The sequence below is a fragment of the Petaurus breviceps genome, unplaced genomic scaffold (genome assembly GCF_028583685.1).
Source record: "Petaurus breviceps papuanus isolate PSGF00001 unplaced genomic scaffold, PetGlider_PUasm1.0 115, whole genome shotgun sequence".
Classification (NCBI taxonomy): domain Eukaryota; kingdom Metazoa; phylum Chordata; class Mammalia; order Diprotodontia; family Petauridae; genus Petaurus; species Petaurus breviceps.
The window spans coordinates 813,874-836,957 of NW_027185612.1; the positions used below are offsets into that span (position 1 = coordinate 813,874).

Consider the following 23,084-nt stretch of genomic DNA (forward strand, 5'->3'; position numbering starts at 1 on the left):
GTTATTTAGTTTCCAATTAGTTTTTAGTCTATCCTTCCATGGCCCTTCATCACATATAAGTTTTATTGCATCATGATCTGAGAAGTATGCATTTAATATTTCTGCCTTTCTGCATTGAAATGTGAGGTTTTTATGCCCTAGTACATGGTCAATTTTTGAGTATGTGCCATGAACCGCTGAGAAGAAAGTATATTCCTTTTTATCCCCTTTCAGTTTTCTCCAGAGGTCTATCATATCTATCTTCTTTAAGATTCTATTTACCTCCTTAAATTCTTTCTTGTTTATTTTGAAGTTAGATTTATCAACCTCAGAGAGGGGGAGATTGAAGTCCCTCACTAGCATAGTTTTGCTATCTGTTTCTTCTTCTATCTTCCTTAACTTCTCCTTTAGGAATTTGGATGCTGTACCCCTTGGTGCATGTATGTTTAGTAATGATATTGCTTCATTTTTGATGGTTCCTTTTAGCAGGATATAGTTTCCTTCCTTATCTCTTTTAATTAGATCTATTTTTGCTTTTGCTTTGTCTGAGATAAGGAATGTTACCCCTGCTTTTTTTTTTTTTACTTTAGCTGAAGCCTAATATATTTTACTCTAGCCTTTTACCTTTACTCTGTGTGTATCCCCCTGTTTCAAATGTGTTTCTTGTAAACACCATGTTGTAGGATTATGGTTTTTAATCCATTCTGCTATCCACCTCTGTTTTATGGGAGAGTTCATCCTGTTCACATTCATAGTTATGATTACTATCTGTCTCTTTCCCTCCATCCTATTCCCTCCCCTGTTTATGCTTTTATTTTTCCCTTTCTCCCTTCCCCTCCTTAAGAGTTTTCCTTTTGACTACTGTTTCCCTCAGTATTCATTCCTTATCAGCCCCTTCCCTTTTCCTTCCCTTCCCCCTTACTACTTCTTCCCTTCCTTCTAACCACTCTCTGAATAGGACAATGTGAATTCAAGGCACTTTCTGTCCCACAAGAATGCAGGAACTGTTTTGGGGCTTCTTGGTTCCAAGGCTGCTCAGAGCAGGCTGGAGATAAGGAAATGCTAAGGGCCACAGTCCAGTTGCCTGCTCACAAGGAAGTCTCCCAGGAGACCACTGGTTTGTTGAGCCTCAGCTGACGTGACTGGTTCGACTCCCCTCCATTGGTTCACTCTCCCTGTTCATGAGGGGATCATGCTTGAATCATACTCACTTTTAGGTGTTTAGGAGCTAGTTTTCTTTCCTATGCATGTATGCCAAAAAACTGCAAGTTAATCCTCTTTCATTTCTTGTCTTTTCATTCCCTCCTTAGATCATAAGCTAAGGCTGGCCCTTAGGTTAGAAAAGTTAGCAGCTGCTTACAGCTGGAGCCCAATGTGGGGCCTGGGTGGGATTTCAGAAGACCCCAGGATCATGCCAGTGCACCCTGAGACACTTGGGGTACGAACACTTCTGCTTTAAGAGGCTCCAGGAGGGTTTCCTAAGGAATTAGGGCACAGTGACCAGAACTGGAGGAACTCAGAGATCAGTGAGTAATCATGGGCCCACACATAAGCACACTGAGAGCAGGGGACAGAGAAAATTATGTTAGAGCTATATTTAAATGCATACAGAAACAAGGAGCAACTGTGCAGCTTTAAGACATCAGAAAATTCATTGATTTGGTACATAAAGTTTCACCATGGCTCACTGAGGTAGGATGTTATGAGCTTGCTAAGTGGAAGGTCTTAGGGGAGCAAATGACTTCTTTTGATAAGACCCATCCTGGAGAAGTTTAGGGCATAGACTTCACAATTTACCACCTAGTAAAAGGTGCTACAGCAGGGAGACAGAGGGGTAAGAGGATTATGGAGGAGGGACTCCAGCATTTCCCTATTTCTGCTTTTTTTCTATGGAATATATTTGACAGCAGAAATGAGAGTGCCAGGGGTGGCTCAAACCATTCACTGTGATACAGCTGTCTTTGTTGGAAACAGATAGAAAGAAAATGACCAAGTAAGTTTTACCTAGGGCCAAGCATAATGTCTGATTTCTGCAAACAATCTTTAAAAATTTCTGAGTGCACTCTTCCTGTCATTTTCTCTGTCTGTTTTGTTCATGTGTCTCTGTGTGAAAGAGTGTGAGTGAGTAATCTAACATCCTGTAAGGTTCAATATGTCACTGGACTTTCCTTGGAATGCTCTTATCTCTTTCTCTCCCCCTTCCTGAGGAGAGAGAAGGAGAAAAATATTTTGTTTTACAGATTATATGATGGTTATATTAAGTCATAGAGTATAGAAAGAAGTAGCAGGCATAAACTATTTTCATTAAAAAGTGTGGACAGAAGTTTTAAGATTTTTAAAAGTTTGAAAATCTCTTCTTCATTCCACTCTGGCCAAGTGGAGTGAGGAGAAGGTGATAAGAAATAAGAAGGGAATTTTTTCCCTCATATAAAAGAGGCATAGGAACAAGCATTTCCTGCCTCGCTGTATATCAGAATGAAACTGTAAGTCAATTGAATTCATGTGAAAAGTAAAAAGTGTCACTCCTAATTTGATGCTAAAGATAAATCAGAATTCATTTTACTATTTGGCATTTAGGCAAATTGGGATATTTTCTAAAATTTGATAAGAAAAATAAGTTTTTTTGGGTTCTCTAGTAGTAAGATAAGGGAGTAGGTGCCAGTCCCCCAAAATCACTTTTGCTGGAGAAGTCAAAGCTATCACTTTCAGAGAAGTTTTTTAAGGAGTTGACATATAAATAAAGTTTACAGGAGTAAAAGCTAAATCATCTGAAAACATTTTACAAAATTTTATTAAAGTCTCTTGATAGAGAGTGCTGAAGAATAATAGAGAATTTAAATTACCCTCCATAACACCCTCCTAATCTGACTAAAGGGAGAAAGCATAATAAATTTATCAAAGACTGCACAAGCAAAAGCCCTGGGGCCCTGAAACCCACACCTTTAGGCAAGCAAATGAACCTCTCCATTCAAAACCCCTAAATATACTATCAGGCTCTGCAGCTGTGAGGAGAGGAGAAAAATCTCTGCATTAGATAAGTTCAATTTTCTATCTATAATTTTTGCAAGTGATGATTTGGAAATACAATTAATGTCATGATGTCATTATGTTGTTTTGATCTTTTTAAATAGTAGTAAACATTCCCTTATTTTAGAAATCAAGGGATCATCGTAACCCAGAAATACTGTTAGATAAGCAAATTTTTAATCTGAATTTTGTTGAAACTAAAAGAGAAAAAGTTTGTGTAAAAACAGTTATGTCACTTAACGTTTTATGTTTATATATAATATATAGGAAACCAATTATTTACATCTATACCTGTAGTTAGAAGGAGATTACAACTAAAACAATTTGGCTATCACTTATGGAAATTATTATCTAAGTTACTTTACTGTTTAAATTCTAATACTTAAAATTGCTAATTGATTACTATGTGTGGAAAGGAGGAGACTGGGTGAAAACTTTATTTGGATTAATTCTTCTCATTCAGACCATTCCTTCTGCATGTATGAGATTTGATGAAGTAGGGGCATCACCCCCAGCCCCTCCCTAAAATCCATCTCAGTTATTCTTATTTTGTAAAACTGCCAAGGAAACTATCTTTAGAGACAAGGTCGTTCAGCATGAGAAGGAACTTGTTTTAGTTATGTAGTTCCTAAATAATGAATCTAACTTGCTAAGAAAGTTGCACAATATTAAAAGGATTTCTAACAATTGAGAAAGGGAAAACATTAAATGAAAATCCTTATGTAGGAAAAAACTAGTAAATCTTTATTGTTTATTACAGCTTCATAGGAATAAAATTAACATATAATTGGATATGAGTTGTGATTGGGGAAAATTGCTACTTAAAATAAAAGGCATTTAATATTATATTTAATTCACATCTTATTTTTTCTTTCTATAGCAAAATTTCTATGATGAGAATTAGTCAGTAAAAGATATGAACTCTTTTATGTTAGCTTTATGGGAAATCTAATATTATTTTTTTTATCAAGAATTAGAATATTTATTTATATAAACTACTTAGGATCACTTTATAATATTCCCCTTCATCAAGATGGCGGAGTAGAAACAGGACTTCCTCACAGCTCCACTCCCACCTCCCCCAATTCATGTAAAAAAAGACTCTAGACAAATTGTGGAGCTACAGAACCCACAAAATGACACAAAGAGGCTAACCTCCCACTGAGGACAGCCCAGCAGGCCAGCAGCAAGCATACAGCACAGCACTCTGGGAGCAAACTCTGCCCTGCTGGAGCCAGAGGTCTTAGCCCCAGGGAGGCCTGACCAACAGCTGGCTGGAGGGACTTCAGATCACCAGTAGCTATGGTGGTTTCCAGAATTATCAATCCATAGATGTCAAGGACAAAGTGAGAGGTCAGTGCAGTGTGGACTTCGGGATCCAGTAGTTGGGAGTGTGGTCAGCCTTTGCCCCCAGAGCGAGAAGCAGCTGAGGCTGCTGCCACATGACAGCTTCAGCTCCTGGCCTTCAGACTGTAGGGGGACCAAGCGATAAGTCTGAGGGGTAATCACTCTTGCTTTAACCTGCTTGGATCTGGATTATTGTCTAGGGTGGAGATCCTGGGGTGCATGACCAGCTTGCCAGAGCAGGTGGAGGCTTTAGAGAGGGCACCCAACTAATACCTTCTGCAGGTGTGAAAACCCCAGCATTTGGGATAAACTCCCATTTATGGTAGCATTACTGTGGCAAAAATCCCCAAAGTCAAGCAATTGAGGGGCAACATGAGCAGGCAAAGGAAGCAAAGCACACAGAGCAACCCAACTTTACACTCATATTTTGGGGACAAAAAGGATCATAGCATGGAACAGGAGGAAGACAGCAAAGTCAGAACTATGGCACCAAAAGCTTCCAACAAAAGAATAAGCTGCTTACAGGCCATAGAGGAGCTTAAGAAGGATTTTGAAAATTAAATAAGAGAAGTGGAGCAAAAATTGGGAAGAGAAATGAGAACCATGCAAGAAAATTATGAAATGAGAGTCAACAACCTGACTGAAGAAAATAACACCTTAAAAAATAGACTAACTAAGATGGCAAAAGAGGCTCAAAAAGGCAATGAGGAAAAGAATGACTTAAAAAGTTGAATTTGCTAGATGGAAAAAGAATTTCAAAAGTTCACTAAAGAGAATCATTCCTTCAGAATTAGATTGAAGAAAATGGAAGCTAGTGACTTTATGAGAAATCAAGATACTATTAAAGAGATCCAAACAAATGAAAAAAAAATAGAAGGCAATGTGAAATATCTCATGGGAAAAACCACTGTCCTGGAAAATAGATCCAGGAGAGATAATTTAAAAATTATTGGACTACCTGAAAGCCATGATCAAACAAAGAACCTAGAAATCATCCTTCAAGAAATTCTCAAGGAAAATTGTTGTGATATTTTAGAACCAGAGGGCAAAATGGAGGTTGAAAGAGTCCACCAATCACCTCCTGAAAAAGATCCCCAAAAGAAAACTCCTAGGAATATTATAGCCAGGCAACAGAGTTCCCAAATCAAGGAGAAAATATTACAAGCAGCCAGGAAGAAACAGTTTCAATGTGGTGGAAACATAATCAGAATAACTCAGGACCTGGCGGCTTCCATATTGAGGGATTGATGGGCTTAGAATATGATATTCCAGAGGTCAAAGGAGCTAGGATTAAAACCAAGAATCACCTACCCAGCAAAACTGAGTATCATGTTCCAGCGGAAAATATGGTCATTCAGTGGAATAGAGGACTTTCAAGCATACTTGCTGAAAAAACCAGAGTTGAATAGAAAATTTGACATTCAGATACAAGAAGCAAGAGAAGCTTGAGAAGATAAACAGGGAAAAGAAATCATAAGGAACTTATCAAAGCTGAGCTACTTATATTCCTACATGGAAAAATGATAATTGTAACTTATGAAACTTTTCTCAGTATGAGAATGGCTGAAAGAAATAGAAATGTATATCTGTGTGTATGTGTGTATATATATATATATATATGTATATGTGTGTGTGTCTGTATATGTATACATACATATATATGTCTATATAGGAGGGTATATGGGCATATGAATACATATGTGAGTGTGTGTATATATGTGTACATGTATACATAGACAGAGGGCACAGGACCAATTGAATAGGAAGGAATGATACTAAAAAAGTGAAAATAAGAAATGAGAGAGGAATACAATGAGAGGAGATGGGGAGAGACAGAATGGGGTAAATTATCTTATATAGAAGAGGCAAGGGAAAATTGTTACAATGGAGGGGAGGAACAGGAAGGCAAAAGGGAAGGAGTCAACTTTATTCTCATTGAATTTGGCTTAGGGAGGGAATGATATACACACTAAATAGGGTATCTCACCCTATAGGAGAGTAGAGGGGAAGGGGAAGAGAGGGGGAATAATGGAAGGGAAGGCAGGCTGGGGGAAAGAAAGTTGGAAGCACCCACTTTTGAAAAGGGAAAGGATCAAAGTAGAGAATAGAACAAGTGTGGGGGGGGTGGGATAGGATAGAGGGAAATATAGTCAGTCTTCCACAATATATCCACTATGGAAATGTTTTGCATAGCTATTCATGTACAACCTATATTGAATTGCTTATTTTTCCAGTGAAGATGGGTGACAAGGGAGAAAGGGAAAGAATCTGGAATCCAAAGTTTAAAAATAAAATGCTTAAAAATATATATATACACATATTATTATTAATATTTTACATGTTATTGGGAAATGAGATATACAGGCACTGGGGCATAGAGATCAACCATGCCCTACTGGAAAGTTGAAGGGGGAATAGGAGAAGATATAGGAGAGAACAGATTGGGACAGGGGATATTCAGTGGGAATGCTGTTTTGGGGTGGTGGGTAGGGAAAATTGGGGAGAAAATATGTAACTCAAAATCTTGTGGAAATGAATGATATAAACTAAAAAATAAAAAGAGAGAGAAAAAGAAAAAAGAAAAAAATAATATTCCCTTTGTTTAGAGGGATCCTAATACTAATAGCTTTTATAAGTACTTTGATCAACTTCTTTATTGTTGCAAATATAAAGATTCAATTACTATACCTTTCTTGACTAAGAATTTTGAGATACTTAAGAATTCTGCAATAATTTGTCAATAAATACCTTGAGAATTTATGTTACTTATGTTACACCAATTTGGTTTAAATGAATCTCAATCTTAAAAGTTTTGTTTTTGCTTTTAGGATTTTCCAAGACAACCTATAGCTAAGTTAAAATAAAGTAGAACAGATTTTGCTATTTTGATTTCAATATATAGTCATTCCATCACCTAAGCAAGAGCTAAGCAGTATCTGAACTTCTTATAGATAAAATATTCAATTTCTGAAATACCTCTTTCTTCCAAAGTGAATATAATCAGAGGATAAACAAGCTTTGTGAAACAAGGAACTTCTAATTCTAATTATATTCACATTAATTCTAATAATGATAAAGTATCGTTAAATGATTTTTCTTTTTCCCTTAATATTGTGTCAGATGGCAAATATTCAGTGTACATGTGCCCACATATTTATACTGCTAAACTTAAACACACAATACAAATCTTTTTAACCTTCTTCAGAAGTTACAAAATCTTATGACATAGAGGCCACTACCTATATTGCAATTCATTCTTCACTTCCTAGGCCTCTTTATCTAAATTACATGACTATTAATCAAAGGTTCAAGTTTTTCCACCTTTTTTTCCCAAAGTATTCATAGAGCTATGTTATCTCATTTTTATTTTCATCAAAATGCATGTGTTCGATGTAAATAATTCCATGTTAATAGGAAACAAGCTAGCCAAATTGAATGCTGATAATGTTCCTGCCACTAACAACTTATTTCAATCTTTCTGTGGTCATTTTTTGAATAATATTAATTACAGACATACCCCTTATAATAAAGATACTACTTACTAAAATGAAGAAAAACGAGGGAGCAATTAGTTATATTAGCTACTGCTTTATACATTACCTAAATAAAAACATCGCTAAAAATGAGTATATAGGTGCTATGGTTGATATACAACACCAAACTTCTCTAGCTCATGACAAGTACCATATGTCAGCACACTCCCTTCGCCACCTTTATGGCCTGTCCAAACAACAAGCTCGAGACATCGTCTAATGATGTGCTCGCTGTATACCTTTTCACCCACCTAAGATACAGGGTGTAAATCCCTGTGGACTACAAATGAATTATGGCAAATGGATGTCACATATATTGCAAAAGGTAAATATCTCCGTGTCTCCATAGACACATTTTCTCGCTCCTCAATGGCTACCTTACAGACTGGAGAAGGTGCAAAGTATATTTTCAATCACCTTTATCATTGTTTCTCCTCCACAAGAATACCTCAAGCCATTAAGACTGATAATGGTCCAGTCTATACTTCTTCTGCTATGTCCACTTTTATGACTGAACATGGCATTCTACACATATTTGGCATTCCATATAACCCTACTGGACAAGCAATGGTCAGGCCAATCATACTATAAAAGACTATCTCTAAAAACAAAAAGGGGGAGACAGCCATATAAGACAATTTCATATTGATAAAATATTGTACACTCTAAATTACTTGAAATTTGATGCAACTGATTTGACCCCAGCTATGAAACAGCTAGGAGGGAATCAAAAACATAAACTCAAAATGGGATGGTGGTACAATAATGAAAAACAAAGACAGGTTATGTGGAGAATTCCCACTGGTAATTGGGAAGGCCCTTATACCCTTTTAACCTGGGGGACAGGGTATGCTTATATCTCCACAGGTCAAGGTCACCAGTGGGTGCCTGCAAAAACTATCCGTGTTATCAGTGACTTGAAAGAAGAAGAGATTCCCATCCTGAAGATGGTGGAGACCATGCAAGATGAGTCACCAAGAGATGTTGCTGCTGGTTGCTGCCTTTACCACGCTCACCATCTCACCATCTGCTTACACAGAACAACACAGATGGGCCATGATGTTGGAGCTACCCTGGCCAATGGTGGTAGCTTGGGGCAAGGAGGTGGCTGAACCAGTTTTTCAAGGGAATGATAGCAGATTAATCAGGGATGAATTTGATTTTCAGCCAACTATGGCACCCACATCTTCAGTACAGACTAATTTTAGTGGACTGTTGTTTAGGGTGCCATTGCATTGGTGACAGACAGAATGCAACACCTTGTGTCCAAATTACAAATGTCATTTACAGCATGACTGTTTCTGGAATGGGCTTATATACTGTATATATGCTTGGGATACAGGGGTAATTTGTCTCTTCCCCAGTGTATAGGGGGAAGCCCAGCTTGTAAGCCCACTAATAGCAGTGTGTGGCCTTTGCTAGAGACTTGTGCCACTCATTGGCAGACTTGCAAAACTATGTTTGACAAGCACAATGAGCTCCAATCATGGCACCTGAAAAACCACACCAGTTACGACTCTGTTCCTCTACCCGTGTGGGTACCCCAGAAGGGCCGTTCTTGGACAGGACTTTGGAAGGAGATGGCAGCCATGGGGAATGTTATAATCACACAAGAGCTTGGGACAGCTTGGGGAAAGCGACAACACGTTCTTGAGCCGAGGGATTGGAAGAACGGTTTGCTGGGCGTACCTTTCATGCACGAGCCTGTTTGGGGGGTTGATATGTCTTCATGTGGGGAGATGATGTAAATGTAACACAACCTCAAGGTGTTTTTAACATTACTTGTAACAATTGCAGTGTCAATGAATGTATAGGACCTCTTTTGGGTAATAAATCTGTATTTGTCATAACCAGGTCACAATATGTGCTCTTCTCAGTAAAGAGTGAAGGATGGTTTGGGAATTGAGGAGATCATGTATTAAACAGTATTGTTCAGAAAAAACATGGAACAACTGTGAGGAAGGATAAGAGAAGTATTTCATGTGTGATCATTGGAGTCACAATGTTAGTCAGTCTTATAGCCTCCTCTATTTCTCTTGCTATGTCTGTATCAACCATATAAAATCAACTTGTACAGGCCCAAATTTGTGGAGGACCTGGCAAAGAATGTGTCCCTGGGTTTTGAAAAACAAACCCGTAACAATAAGGAATTTTTTTAAATATTGAGAGATCTCACCAAAGTCACTGTGGCCTTGGGGGGATGAAATAGACTTAATTAGGGTACAAACTGCACTTCGGTGCGACTATCGGTATCATATGATATACGTTATCCCCTTGCAATGGGACAATGCTACGGCAAGGTATAATTGGACTACAATTAGGAACCACCTAAATGGTTTGTTCCTAAATAGTACTTTAGCTTCAGACATTGATGATTTGTGGACTTTAGCTCATGAAATTAATTGAGCAGCACAAACTGATCTTAACCCAGACAAAACCACAGACGACATAATAAAATGGTTTGATAATCCCACTTCTCTGTGGTGGCTGACACCCCATAGCTGGATAGCATTGGCAATAGCGGTGGGCATATTATCGTTTTGTGGTCCTCCTCCGCTTGGCTTGATGTTTAAAATACTTTATAATAGCTTAGCAATGATTCAGGCTGATACTCACCTTGCACTTTTCCAAAACTAACGGGGGGAATTGGATAGGACAATGTGAGTTCAAGATACTTTCTGTCCCACAGGAATTCAGGAACTGTTTTGGGGCTTCTTGGTTCCAAAGCCACTCCGAGCTTGCTGGAGATAAGGAAATGCTGAGGGCCATAGTCCAGTTGCCCGCTCACAAGGACGTCTTCCATGAAACCACTCTCTTGTTGAGCCACTGCTGATATGACTGGTTCGGCCCCCCCTCCATTGGTTTACTCTCCCCATGCACGAGGAGATAATGCTTGAATCATGCTCACTTTTAGGTGTGAAGGAGCTAGTTTTCTTTCCTATGTGTGCATGCCAATAAACTGCAAGTTAATCCTCTCTTGTTTCTTGTCTCTTCATTCCCTCCTGAGATCACAACCTAAGGCTGGCCTTTAGGTTAGAAAGGTTAGCAGCAGCTTACAACCCTCCCTTTTCCTTAGCCCTTTCCACCTCCTACTGCCTGTAGGGTATGATAGATTTTTACACTTAATGTAGTATGTTATTTCTTCCTTGAAGCAAAATTGACAAGAATAGATGTCATGCAATGCTCCTCTCTCTCCCCTCTTTCCCTCTATTATGACAGGTTTTATGTCTCTTCTTGATAGAGTCCTATACTTAACTGATTATGCCATTCCCTCCTTACACCAGAACCAATGAGAGTGAAGCTCATATAATGTTCATCTCCCTCCTTTCTTTCCCTCTAGTATAATGTTTTTATGCCTCTTTGTGTGGCATAATTTACCCTTTTCTGCTTCAGTCTTTCCTTTTCTTCCTTTAAAGTCCTTTTGCAGCCCTTAATAAGGTTTTTTTTTATCATCATTTTGTGTAATTTATACCCACACCCTGTATTTATCTATATCCTTTTAAAATGTCGTGATAAGTATAGAATCCTTAATATTAACAGGCATCAGCTTCCCATATAGGGATGGAAACAGTTTGCTCTTATTAAATCACAAGTTATGTGTGTGTGTTTGTATATGTGTGTCTTTTCCCTGTTTACCTTTCTATGTCTCTCTTGAGTCATGTAATTGGAGATTGAATTTTCCATTGAGCTTTTTCATCAGGAAGGTCTGGAAGTCCATTATATCATTGAATGACCATCTCCTTGCCTGAAAGATTATGCTCAGCTTCATTGGATAGCTGATACATGGTTGTAACCCATGCTCTTTTGCCTTGGGAAATATCACATTCTAGTCCCTCCAATCTCTCAATGTAGAAGCTGCCAGATCCTGTGTGATTTTGTAATATTCAAACTTACTGTGAATTTTCTGAAGTTTCTAGATTGGACCCTGGGATTTGGGAATTTTGGGGGGATTGCCTAAAGAGTCATTCCACTTATCACAGATCAGATTAATGTAGGGAATTTCACCACTCCACACCAGGAAGAAGGGGAGGAGGGGCAGCAGTTACTCCTTCAGCCTCTGAGCTACAGAGCTCACAAAGTAACAGAGAAAAACTAACCTTCTGCTGCCAAAGACAGCCCAGCAGGCTGGCAGGGAGGGGCCATCCCAGCATTCCGGGAGCAGAGCCCAGCCTGAGTGAGACTAAGCTTTTAGCCTCAGAGCAGACACTACCAGCCCCGCCTGGAGGGACTTTGGAAGAGTGGATAACCAGCAGCTGTGGTGATTTCCAGAATTATCAACCCATAGATGCAGATCACTTCTTGAAAAAGATCCCAAAAAGAAAACTCCTAGGGATATTATAGCCAGATTCCAGAGTTCCCAGATCAAGGAGAAAATATTACAAGCAGCCAGGAAGAAACAATTTGAATATTGTGGAAACACAATCAGGATAACACAGGATCTGGCAGCTTCTACACTGAGGATTCAAAGGGCTTAGACTATGATATTCCAGAGGTCAAAGGAGATGGGATTAAAACCAAGAATCACCTACCCAGCAAAACTGAGTATCATGTTTCAGGGGAAAATATGGTCATTCAGTGGAATAGAGGACTTCCAAGCATTCTTGATGAAAAAACCAGAGTTGAATAGAAAATCTGACATTCAGATACAAGAAGCAAGAGAAGCATGAGAAGGTAAACAGGAAAAAGAAATCATAAGAAATTTATCAACTATTTACATTCCTACACGGAAAGACAATAATTGTAACTTATGAAAGTTTTCTCAGTATGAGAATAGTTGAAGGGAATATAAATGTGTTTATATATATATATATATATATATATGTATACATACATATATGTCTATATAGGAGGGATATGGGTGTATAAATACATATGTGAATATGTACAATTATATATAGGCAGAGGGCACAGCACCAATTGAATGGTAAGGAATGGTAATTAAAAGGTGTAATTGAGAGGTGAGAGGAATATAATAAGAGGAGATGGGGAGAGACAGAAAGTGGTAAACTCTCATATACAAGAGGCAAGGGAAAACTGTTACAATGGAAGGGAAGAACAGGAAGGCAAAAGGGAATGAGTCAACCTTACTCTCATTGAATTTGGCTTAGGGAGGGAATGATATACACACTAAATAGGGTATCTCACCCTACAGGAGAGTAGGAGGGTAGGGGATGACAGGAGGGATGATGGAAGGTAGGGCAGGATGGGGGGAGGGAAGTTGGAAGCACACACTTTTGAAAAGGGTCAAAGTAGAGAATAGAACAAGTGGGGGGGTGGGATAGGATGGAGGGAAATATATTCAGTCTTTCACAATGTATCTACTATGGAAATGTTTTGCATAGCTACACATGTACAACCTATATTGAATTGCTTATCTTCCCAGTAAGGGTGGGTGAGGAGGGAGAAAGGGAAAGAATATGGAATTCAGAGTTTTAAAATCAAATGTTTAATACACACACATATTTAATTTTTTTACCTGCAACTGGGAAATAGGATATACAGGCACTGTGACAGAGAACCATCTTACCCTAGTGTAAAGTTGGAAGGGGGACGGGGGAGGATATAGGAGAGAGCAGATTTGGGGGGGAGGTATTCAGTAGGATCGCTATTTTGGGGTGGTGGGTAGGGAAAAGATGGGGAGAAAATTTGTAACTCAAAATCTTGTGGAAATGAATGATGTAAACTAAAAATAAACATAAAATTTAATCCAGAAAAAATAAATTGGGCAAGAAGCCAATGACTCTATGAGATATAAAAAATCAATTGAACAAAATCAAAACAATGAAAAATTAGAAGAAAATTTAAAATACCTCACTGGAAAAACAACTAGAAAATAGATTCAGGAAAGATAATTTAAGAATGATTTCACTGACTGAAAGGCATGATCATAAAAAAGGAGCCTAGGCAGTATCTTTTGAGAAATTATCAAGAAAAACTACACTGATACCCTAGAACCACAGGGAAAAAGAGCAATTGAAAGAATCCATCCCGAACAGATCATCTCCTGAAAGAGATCCTATGTGTAAACTCTCAGGAATGTTATAGTCAAATTTAAAAACTCTCAGGTCACACAGAAAATACTTCAAGTAGCCAAATAGAAACAATTCACATATTAAAGAGTCACAGTCAGGATTACATAGATTTTCACAACTTCTACATTAAAGGACTGGAGGATTTGGAATATGATATTCTTGAAGGCAAAGGAAGCTGGATTACAACCAAGGACCTAGCAAAACTGAGCATAATTTTTCAAGGGAAGAAATGGACATTCAATTAAAAAGGGGGGGGGTAGCAGTGAGGTGGCACAGTGAATAGAGCACAGGACCTGGAATTAGGAGGACCTGAGTTCAAATCTAGCCTCAGACACTTAACACTTAGTAACTGTGTGATCTTGGGCAAGTTATTTAACTTCAACAACCTTGTCTTCCCCCTCCAAAAAAAAGAAAAGAAAAGAAATAAGAGGCCTTCAAATTTTTCTGATGAATGGATCAGAGCTGAAAATTCAATTTTGAAATACAAGACTCAAGAGAAAAAATAAAAGGTAAACACAAAAGAAAAAAGAAAAAAATTATTATTCAGTAAGGTTAAAGTATTTATATCTCCACACAGAAATATAATATTTGTAACTCTTAAGAATTTGTCTCTTTTGGGACATTTAGAAGGAGTATACATAGAGAGAGGGTACAAGTATAAGTTGACTTTGATATGATGATATAAAATATAATGGGGTGAAAAGAGGATTGCACTGTGAGAAAAGGAAAGGGAGAGGCAGAATGGGATAAATTATATCACATGAAGAGGCATGAAAGATCTATTGCAAAGGAAAGAAGGGGCAGGGGTGAACATTGTTTGAACATTACTCTCATAAGATTTGGCTCATAGGGAATAACATACACACTCAGTCAGGTATAGAAATCAATACTTCCCAGTAGGGAAGTAGGAGATGAGGGGTACAAGAAAAAGGGAAAGGCTGATAGATGGGAGGGCAGATTGAGGGAGGCAGTGGTCAGAAGAAAATCACTGTTGAGGAAGGGAAGGGTAAAAAGAGAGAGAGAGAAAAAGACAGAGACAGAGAGAGAGAGATAGGCAGAGAGACAGAGAGGGCCACAGAGAGAAGAAATAGAGGTATAAACAGAGGAAAAATAGAATGGAGGGGAATGCACAGTAATTATAACTGTGAATGCCAAAGGGGTGAACTTGTCCCCCTCCCCTTCTATCCATAAAACCGAAGTGGATAGCAGAGTGATTGAAAAGCCAGAATCCCACAATATGTTGTTTATAAGAAACACATTTGAAGCAGAGAGACACAGAAAGAGTAAAAGTAAAAGGCTGGAGCAGAATATATTATGCTTTGCCTGAAGTTAAAAAAAAAAGTGAGGGAATAAATCATGATCTCTGACAAAGCAAAAGCAAAAGCAGATCTAAATAAAAGAAATAAGGAGAAAACGACATCTTTTTTTTCGCCAAATTTTATTTTAGACTCAAATGCCAGAGGACAAATAAAGAATAAAAAAGAAACAAATACATATCACAAACTTAAATATTGAAACTTAAATACAAAGTTAGAAAGAAATAAAAGCATGTCATGTGCATAGCAGTACCTGAAAAAAATTAATGTAAAAATACATTTTCATTTCAAGAAAGCCTATGTGATAAATAATACTAGTTGTGTTGAGAGTTGTCCATCTCTTCTTTGCTTCCATGTGTATTTTCTTTTGTTCTCTGCTGTGAACTTTTTTACTTTGTTCTTTTTTCACCCTCCTCCAGCAAACTACATCTTTCTAAAAGGTAACATAGACAATGAAGTAATACCAATACTGAATACATGCTACAAATGGTATAGCATTGAAATTTCTAAGGGAGAAGTCAAATGAATTATAGGAGGAAATAGACAGTAAAACTATAAGAGTAGGGAGCCTCCACTTTCCCCTATCAGAGTTAGATAAATCCAACCACAAAATAGATAAGAAAGAAGTTAAGGAAGTGAATAGAATTTTAGGCAAGTTAGTAAAATCCTGAAATAGCAGAAATAGCCTCAGGCTTAGGAGTCATGGAGAAAGGGTGTAACTGAGGCAGTAAGGAGTCTGAAGTGAAGGGCAGGAGGGGTCCTAACAAGCTCAGGGGCACAGAGGCAGAAATCTGAATTGGCCAGACCACCCCTCCCCCACAGACTACTCTGTGAGCCTTAGGGTAACTCAGGGGAAACACTGAGAGTCCTAGCCTTGGCCTCAATCTAGACACCCAGAGGCTACAGCACACCAACCCAACAACCAGGCACCTAGCTCTCAGCCTGAGTAGCTTGGGTCAGAGCCCTCTGTACCCCAGGAGCAAAAATACACTTTTAAGTACAGGAAATAGGCAATTACAATGGGCTGGAAGCAACTTGCAAAGGCAAGACCAAAGACAATAGAATCTTATTATTCTGAATGAGAAGAATCACTTTCAGGAGACACCAAAGACTCTGTGTCCACACCTGAGACAACAGATGGAAATATGAACTGCTCTCAAGCCCAAAAAGCATTCTTGGAGGAGCTCAAGAAAGATTTTAAAAGCCAAATTAGGGAGGTAGAAGATAAATTCAAATCTACAGTGACCAAATTGGAAAAAAAGTCTCACTGAAGAAAACAAATTCTTAAAAAGTAAAATTTGTGAACTAATGGGAGAAAATACCTTCCTAAAAAAGGACCTTCAAAAACTAACCAGAGAAAATAATTCACTAAAAATTAGAATCTGTCAAATTGAAGCTCAGGATGCTATGATGCACCAAGAATCAATCAAACAAAACATGAAGATTGAAAAATTGGAAGAAAGTGTAAAATATCTCACTGGAAAAACATCTGACCAGGAGAACAGATCCAGGAGAGATAACTTAAGAATTATTGGCCTATCAGAAAGCCATGATGAAAAAAGCAGCCTGGACAACATCCTCCAAGAGATTGTCAAAGAAAACTGTCCTGAAGTCCTGGAATCAGAAGGGAAAATAATTGTTGAAAGAATTCACCGGTCTCCTCCTGAAAGTGATCCCAAATTGAAAACTACAAGAAATACAGTAGCCAAATTCCAGAATTACAAGATTAAGGAGAAAATATTGTAAGCAGCCAAAAAGAAACATTCAAATATTGTGGAACTACAGTCAGGATTACACAGGACCTAGCAGCTTCTACATTAAAAGATCAGAGGGATTGGAATTTGATATTTGGGAAAGCAAAAGAGCTAGGACTGCAACCAAGGATTAACTACCCAGAAAAACTGAGCATAATCTTTCAGGCAAGGAGATGGTCATTTAATGAAATAAGGGACGTCCAGACTTTCCGGATAAAAAACCAGAGCTCAATGGAAAATTTCATCTCCAATTACAAGACTCAAGAAAGACATAAAAAGGTAAACAAGGAAAACACACACTCATACACACATGCACACATGCACACATACACATAACTTGGAATGCAATAAGAGCAAACTGTTTACATCCCTATATGAGAAGCTGATAACTGTCAATATTGAAATTTATATGATTATCATGACCTTTAAAAGGGATATACAAAGATAGAGGGTGTTTCTATAAATGCACTAATCTGATGATTAAAAAAAACCTTATTAAAGGATTCAAAGGGACTGTAATGGGATAAAAGGAAAGGATGAGACAGAAAAAGGTAAATTATGCCATATGAAGAGGCATAAAAACATATTATAGTAGAGGGGAGGGAAAGAAGTAGAGGAACATCATTTGAACATTATTCTCACTGGTTCTGCTTCAAAGAAGGATAAACATAATCAGTTAAGTTTAAGATTCTAATGTGAAAAGAAACAAAAACTCATTAAATAGTGGGAAAGGAGGGAGGGAGAGGAGCACTGTATGAAATTTATTCTCATTGGTTTGGGGTCAAAGAGGGAATAACATACTTTGATAAGCATAAAAATCTATTGTGTCCTATAGGCAGTAGGAGGGTAAGGGGGAGATAAAAAGGGGGGGATTAGAAGGGAGGGAAATAGCAGTAAGGGGAGAGAGTAGGTAAAGAAGGGAGGGGGCACAGGGAGGAAACACTGAGGGAAACTGTGGTCAAAAGGAAAACCCTTAAGGAGGGGAAGGGAGAAGGAACAAAACATAAGCAGGGGAGGGAATAGGATGGAGGGAAAGAATCAGATAGGAATCATTACTGTGAATGTGAATGGGATGAACTCTCCCATAAAACAGAGGCAACAGAATGTATTAAAAACCATAATCCTACATTATGCTGTCTACAAGAAACACATTTGAAACAAAGGGATACCCACAGGGTAAAGGTGAAAGGCTGGAGTAAAATATATTATGCTTCAGCTAAAGTAAAAAAAGCAGGGGTAGCAATCCTTATCTCAGATAAAGCAAAAGCAAAAATAGATCTCATTAAAAGAGATAAGGAAGAAAACTATATCCTTCTAAAAGGCACCATTGAGAATGAAGCAATATCATTACTTAACATATATGCAGCAAGTGGTATAGTGCCCAAATTCCTAGAGGAGAAGGTAAGGGAATTAGAGGAAGAAATAGATAGCAAAACTATACTAGTGGGGGACGTTAATCTCTCCCTCTCTGAACTTGATAAATCTAACCTCAAAATAAACAAAAAAGAGGTGAAGGAGGTGAATAGAATTTTAGAGAGCCTAGATATGATAGATCTCTGGAGAAAACTGAATGGGGAATAAAAGGAATATACTTTCTTCTCATTGGTTCATGGCACATACTCAAAAATTGACCATGTACTAGGGCATAAAAACCTCACAATTAAATGCAGAAAGGCAGAAATATTAAATGCATCCTTCTTGCAATAAAATCATATGCAATAAAGGGCCATGGAAAGATAGGCTAAAAACTAATTGGAAATTAAACAATTTAATCTTAAAGAATGAGTGGGTCAAACAAGAAATTATAGAAACAATCAGAAAGCAGTAATTTCTAATGATATAGTTTATATCAGTCACATTCTAAGCTTAGCCTTAGATCATGGAAGTTGGAAGCAACTGTAGAGTCCAACATCCTGCCAGAAAAACATATCCCCTTTATGCTGTGATTGACAACTGTAGTCACTTCCAGCAATGGTGAGCTCACTCTCTTCCAGTGCATTCCATGGTGGTGCAGCTCCAATTGTTTGGACATTCTTCCTTTGTAATGGAGCTGAAATCTGAGGGCAGTGACCCTGCTCTATCCACAGCTTCTCTCCTAAACCTAGTCTAAACATCCTCTGTTCCTTGAATTCTTCCTTCTGGGACATCATATCCACACCTTCCACCTTCCTCACTGTCCTCCTCAGCCTGAGCTCCAGCTTGTCCTGTAGGAGGAGATCAGAACAGAAACCAGAGGACCTTAAGTCAAATCCTGACTCTCTGTCTTTTGGCCTTCATGACTTTGGGCAAGTCATTTAATTGCTGTGAGACTTAGTTTTCTCATTTGTCAAATGAAGGAGTTGGCGTTATACAACCTTACAGCCTCCTCCTAGCTCCCAAACCCATGAGGCAAACTCCTGCAAATGTGCTGCCCAAATTGGTCCATGCTGTTGCCCATGGGACCTGACTAGTTAGAGGTACAGTGGGACTGTCCCTTCCCAGGATAAAATCCTTGTACTCCTACTGCTATTGTCTAAGATTTTGTTAGCTTCTTTTGACAGCTGACCTCACGTTTAGCTATTTTTTTTAACCTATACCTGTAATATCATCACAATTTCATGAAGAAAGCCCACAGTGGAAACTCCTTCTGTGAAGAGCAGGAACTCATAGTAATTTTGGCTTAAAATCTGGAGTCCTTGCTGTTTTTTCTGTCTTAGATCACTTAGAAATATTGTGAAGCTTGTAGATGCCCTCTACAGCATAATGTTTTCAAAAGAATAAAATAGGGGATCACCAAAGAAACCAATCATATTCAAATGCAATAATCAAACTATGTATACTTAAAAATGACTCTACAAGTCCAGGGTAAAGACACCTACAATTTTAGGTAATAAACCTCTGCACTGAGGTTTAAGGGAATTTACCCATCCTCATATAGGATATGAACTCCGGTCTTCCTGACTCCAAAGTTTGCCTGCCACCCATTATCCCTCTCTCTCCCACATTATCCTTCCAACTTCTAGACAGTTTGTAAACTCCAGGTCCTACTCAATACTTCATAACACTAGAGACCCTGTATGGCACAGAACTGACATCTTGGGTAAGAAACTTAGGCTACTATGATTCTATTCGAGTAAACTAATATTCCATGAGTGTTTCAGCTGCTCTGTCACTTTGATGCCTCATACAGGCTCATGTTGGGCAGCCCACTAAAACTTCTAGGCTGTGAACAGATTTCTAATCTTGACTGTTTTTTCTATGTTTGCATCTGGTAGGATTCTCCTTAAGAACAGAGACTAATTTTTGTCTTTGTTTCTCCCTTAAGCCTAGTGCTTGATCAATTTTTATGAGTTCAATTTGCTCAAATCTTATTTGTTTTTTTTTTCTGTTGGCTGGAGCCCTATTTTCTTCCCTGTTGATCCCCCACAACACTGGACCCTCAGACTGTGCCCAAAGCTTAAAACTACACTAAGATTTTTAGGACCCTCAGTATGTATTCTGTCTGCTACAGTCCTATTTGCCTCCCCCAACACCCCAATTCTCCACCACCACTGTTGGCCCTCTGACTGGGCCCAAGGATATTTCTGGCTAGTGGCTGAACATTTAACAGAGGAAATGATGAGGGATGGCTCCCAATAGGTTCAGCAGGAACTCTGATCTTATCTAAGACCAGAGAGACTGTGATTCAGTCTTGAAAGACTTTAGCTCAAGCCTAATTGGAATCAGAGTTGTAAAACTTTATTATAAGCCTTACAGTGGGCAAGGATCTTTAGGGGACCTGCAACCTCAAAGGGGTAGAATTAAGATTTATATAGAATCATCCATAGTAGAACCCGTGCCAAGTATGCTAAGTGATTAAGGGTGGGATTAGGGAGGAGTTAAGGTGGGGCCAGTGTTTAAAGGAACATGAATTTTTAATGTAACTGAGCAGGTGTATTGCCCATGATTCACTGGGAAAAAGCCCAAGGGGGGCTACCTGGAGGTGTGGTTTTAGTCTTGAAACATCACTAAGTCGGCTAATGGTCAAGGGCTAATGGAGAAGTGCCCAGTCTGCCACCCATCAGTGTCATGTTTGACAAGATTAGTGTCTGGGAACCAAGGCTAACCAGAGACTCACAGGATAATAGGCTAAGGAGCTAACCCAGAGATAGGGTCCTGAAGGATTCATTGAGGCAGCCAAGGAGTCAACCTAGAGATAGGGTACTGAAGGATTCATGGGGGCAGCGGGACACTATACTAGGGGAAGATAATAGTTGCCTAAGCTGGAATGTTTATAGATACTTTAGTGAAGGATTCATAGGAATAGTTTGTTATTGTTCCAAGCTGAGATTATTGTTGCTGGGCAGAGTTATTGCTCTGAAGCTAGGGGCGGGAGGGGGGGGAGGGAGAGGCGGGTGAAGGGGCAGAGTTAATGCTCTGAGACTGGGAAGGGGTGGGTAATGGAGTGTGATTTTACAAACTGGTTTTACAAATTGATGTTACAAAGTGGTATTACAAATTGATGTTACAAATATAGATCCCAAGCACCCCATCAGGAGGAGATCTGTGTTCTGGAAAGAAGATACCATGGACCTAGGAGAACTGCATCTACTGCCATGTGAATCCCCTTATTTTCACAGAAACACAAGCCCCTCTGTTCCTCTCTGTTCATGATTCCACTCTCAACCCCAAAACCCCTGGGTGATGTTCTAGCCCTACCCTGCCCTTACCAGGGCTTTGAATTTGGGACACTCACTGCAAAAACCAGAGTGAAGGCTTTGTCTGAGTTTAGGAGGTTTAGAAGTGAGGAACCCTGGTGAATTCCTCAAACCCATTTCAGTGATTACACCAAGATGTAAAGGCCTTTCCAACTTACTGATTGTGTGATAATGTAGCATCTATACTAGTAAGGGAAAGGAAGAAAAACCCATGGGAGACTCAGGTGTCCAAAACAGATCTATTAAAGGATATTCTTCACAGCTAATTAAATATGGGAAACAGAGTTGTAGTCAAGGAACCCAGTCAAACAAGAAGTATTTATTACCTCCTAAATGTCTAACATGATACTTGGTGCTGGGTGATACAAATCCAAAGGAAGAGAGAATTCCTGCTTGCAAGGAGCTTACATTCTACTGGGGAAATCTTACTTTCTAAGGAAGGCATTGGCTTCCAGACTGGGGCTGTGTGTGGCAGTTCCTCCTAAATTAGCTTCCCAGCTTTTCCCTTTTGTACAAGAGAATCCCTTTTCTGTTGGTTGTGAGGAATGTGCTCTTCTTTTGTGATGGGGGAGGGGAGAAAGTTACAGGGGGTGACTGATGGGAGAAAAGGTGCTATCTCCCACTTTGCTTCCAGATCTATATACTGGGATCTTTGATGACTGTCATAGGTGGGAGACACATGCATTATAGGACTGGAACGTTGCCTTCTCCTATTTGAGGGCAGCTAAGAAACAGAATGCGGAATTTCACATTTATGAATCCAAGGTGCTAGGCAGTTGGTTGGGCTCAGGTGGACACTTGTCTATAAAATCCTAAGTGGGGACATAGAGGGAGGCCTCAACTAGGGCTCCTCACTGGCAATGATTAGAACAAGAGATTCTGGAGTTGCAGGAAATTTTTGTTTTAGTGTTTAAAAGGAAGAAGACTTATTCAAGGTGCCCTACCCTACGTATTTCACTTCCTTCATTTGGCAGTAAATGTTCCTCCCAAAGAGTGACTATGTGGTAATTTGTAGTCTATACTAGGAAGGGGGGAAAGGAAATTCTACCAAAGATTTATATGTTCAAAAATGATATAGTAAAAGTTACTCCTGGGGAGGCTAGGTTGTGCAGTGAATAGAGCACCAGTCCTGGAGTCAGGAGGACCTGAGTTCAAATGTGGCCTCAGACACTTGACACAATTACTAGCCATGTGACCTTGGGCAAGTCACTTCACCCCAATTACCAAAACTTCCCCCTCCAAAAAAAAAGTTACTCCTATATAGATTCTCAAGACCCAGGAAGGCTGTAGATAGGAGTGGGAAGCTGTAATGCTCCAAATTTGGATCTAAATTGGGGTAATATGGAGGTTCCAAAATGGACATCTCAATCTGGTTTTATTGTATGTGAAAAGTCTCTTTTCTTATCTCTACCAGAGACCC

At 38.9% G+C, this 23,084-nt stretch overlaps 1 protein-coding gene and 1 pseudogene across 4 annotated transcripts in view; one reads left to right on the forward strand and one right to left on the reverse strand.

The window, feature by feature from the left end:
• Positions 1 to 23,084, reverse strand: part of LOC138157655 (stonustoxin subunit alpha-like) — a 361,938-nt gene that overhangs the window by 125,444 nt on the left and 213,410 nt on the right. The window lies entirely within an intron of this gene.
• Positions 8,187 to 23,084, forward strand: part of LOC138158563 (GTPase IMAP family member 7-like) — an 18,248-nt pseudogene continuing 3,350 nt past the window's right edge.